The sequence below is a fragment of the Sturnira hondurensis genome, unplaced genomic scaffold (assembly GCF_014824575.4).
Source record: "Sturnira hondurensis isolate 20B ecotype Veracruz unplaced genomic scaffold, ASM1482457v3 Scaffold0008196, whole genome shotgun sequence".
NCBI classification, from domain to species: Eukaryota; Metazoa; Chordata; class Mammalia; order Chiroptera; family Phyllostomidae; genus Sturnira; species Sturnira hondurensis.
The window spans coordinates 8,485,841-8,488,790 of record NW_028080827.1 but is presented as its reverse complement, the minus strand read 5'-3'; positions in this window follow the sequence as shown (position 1 = coordinate 8,488,790).

Sequence of the window (2,950 nt, the reverse complement as noted above, 5' to 3'; positions counted from 1 at the left end):
CCCGACCCCAGGCACCAAGGCAGCTGGGGTAGCATCGGGCAGACCCAGTGAGGGCACAGGGCAGCGGGCTGACCGCCATCACATATTCATGAGCAGATAAACCAGCAAAGGAGTGAGCAGTGGGACGAACCACGTGGGCCCCTGCCACCATGGCGGTGGGAAGCAGCAGAGGGGACCACCATTGCTTTCTTTTGACCCCCGCCCCCACATACAGCGTCACAACCCAGAGACTGAGTTGCCCCTCCCTGGTGAACACGTAGGGCTCTGCTCTTCATACGTAACAGGCATGAATAGACCAAAACATTGTGGCTCAAGAAGAACAGCTCAAAGCCCCAGAGCCAATACATCTAAGCAACCAAGAGATAGCCAGCCTATCAGATGCACAGTTCAAAATACTGGTGATCAGGATGCTCACAGAACTGGTTGATTTTAGTCACAAAATAGGGAAACAAATGAAGGCTAAACTAAGTGAAATGTAAGGAAATGCACAGGAAACCAATAGTGATGGAAAGGAAACTGGGACTCAAATCGAGGGGGTGCACCAGAAAGAAGGAAGAAATGACCAAACAGAAAAAAGTGAAGCTACAAGAATTCAAAAAAATGAAGAGAGGCTTAGGAATTTCCAGGACATCTTTAAACGTTCCAACATCCGTATTATAGGGGTACCAGAAGGGGGAAAGAAACAGCCACAAGTGGAAAACTTATTGGAACAAATAATAAAAGAGAACTTCCCCAGTCTGGCAAAGGAAATAGACTTCCAGGAAATCCAGGAAGCTCAGAGAGTCCCAAAGAAGTTGGACCTAAGAAGGAACACACCAAGGCACATCATAATTACATTAGCCAAGATTAAAATGAAGGAGAGAACCCTAGAAGCAACAAGAGATAAGGGGACAGTTACCTACAAAGGAGTTCCCATCAGACTGTCAGCTGATTTCTCAAAAGAGACCTTCCAGGCAAGAAGGGGCTGGAAAGAAGTATTCCAAGTCATGAAACCCAAAGACCTACAACCAAGATTGCTCTATCCAGCAAAGCTTTCATTTAGAATGGAAGGGCAGTTAAAGTGCTTCTCAGATAAGATGAAATTCAAGGAGTTCATCATCACCAAGCCCTTATTATATGAAATGTTAAAGGGACTTATGTAAGAAAAAGAAGATAAAAAATATGAACAGTGAAAGGACAGCAAATTCACAGTTATTAACAACCACACCCAAAACAAAAGCAAACCAAGAGGACAGCTAGATCAGGAGTGGAACCATAGAAATGAAGAACACATGGAGGGTTAGCAACAGGGGAGTGGGAGGAGGAGAAGGGGGGAGAAGATATGGAAAATAAGTAGCATAGATGGTAGATAGAAAATAGATAGGGGGGAGGGCGAGAATAGTGGGGGAAATATAGAATCTAAAGAACTTGAGACACGTGGTCATAAACTAAAGGGGGGAATCGTGGGGGAGGGGTGTACAGGGTGGAGGGGAATGAAGGGTAGAATAAAACACTGTAATGGTATAATCAATAAAATATATTAAAAAAGAAAAACATAATAATTTTTAAGGTATGTAAACCCTTTGTTTTTTAAATGTTAAAGTTAAATGTTTTCTTAGCTCAGTCTGAACTAATTGACGTATTCAAATTCTATCACTTGCTATTGCGTCTAATGACACATCATTTAACAACTTTGGTTCTCAGTGTTCTCACCTTTAAAACAGAGATAGTATCTGCCTCTTGCAGACAGGATTTTTAGTTGTATAAAAAAAGAAAAGAAAGTAATATTTGCTAACCTAAAGACAAAAGGATGTTTTATAAAAGAATATTGCATCTCTCTGAGGAAATGAAAAGCCAAGATTGGATGATATGTATCCAGGACAAAGTGCAAAGCCACGGAGGCACCGCTGCACCAGCACTGGGCAGAGACACTGATACCTCTGCTGCCAGTGGTTGGAGGGAGCTGGTAGAGCATTATATTGCTGCCTCCAGAAACCAGATGTGAGGGTGGTGCTGTCAGTTCCCTCACCAGATGTATTTCATCTGGGGCTGTGAGTCTGATTGGTACAACCTAGAACATGCGCCCCTGTCCTGTGTGCAATGCAGTATCACATACTAAGCAATGGCAATGTTTTGCAGTTTCTCTAGGAAGACATAGGCTCTGTCTCATAAGGAGCGTAAGGATTTTAGAAACATAAGAAACAAGGGCAAAGACTAGGTAATTCAGAAGAATGATAAATGTTCACATAGTTCAGGCTATCAAAAGGGTTTTGGAAGATATATAAAACATTATAATGCAGAAAACTCTTAAAATGCCTGATATTTATTAGCATTATCATCTTCAGCACAACATCATCAGGGGAGTTTCTTAAACAAGTTTTGTATTAGTCTTTCACGGCTGTGTGGCAAATCACCACAACATTTATTATCTAGCATAGTACCTGTGGGTAAGGGATTCAAGAGTGGCTGAACTGTGTGGTGATGGTGTAGGGTCTCTTATGAGGTTACAGTGAAGGTGTCAGCTGGGACTGGAGGACCCATATTCATAATGGTATCTTCACATGAGGTGGCCTCAGTTCCAAATTGGTATTGGCAACAGCCTTCAGTTTCTAACCACATGGGCCACTGTACAGAGCTACTTGAGTGCCCTAACAACACATTAGTTGGCTTCCTCCAGAGAGAGCAATCCAAGAGTGAGTGAAATGGAAGTTACAACGTCATTCATGATGTAGATGTGACTACCCATCTTTCCTAACATTTTATTGGTTAGAAGCCAGTTACTGAGAATAGCCCACACCCAAAAGGAGGGACATTAGGCTTCACTAGAGGGAGGAGTGTCATAGAATTTTTGACATGTACTCAAACCATCCCAAGTTATTTTTAATTTGTTCCCAGAATTGACCAAATTCATTTCCTTACATATTGTATTTCTATTCATTTTTGTGGTATACTGTGTCAGAGAATCTATTCT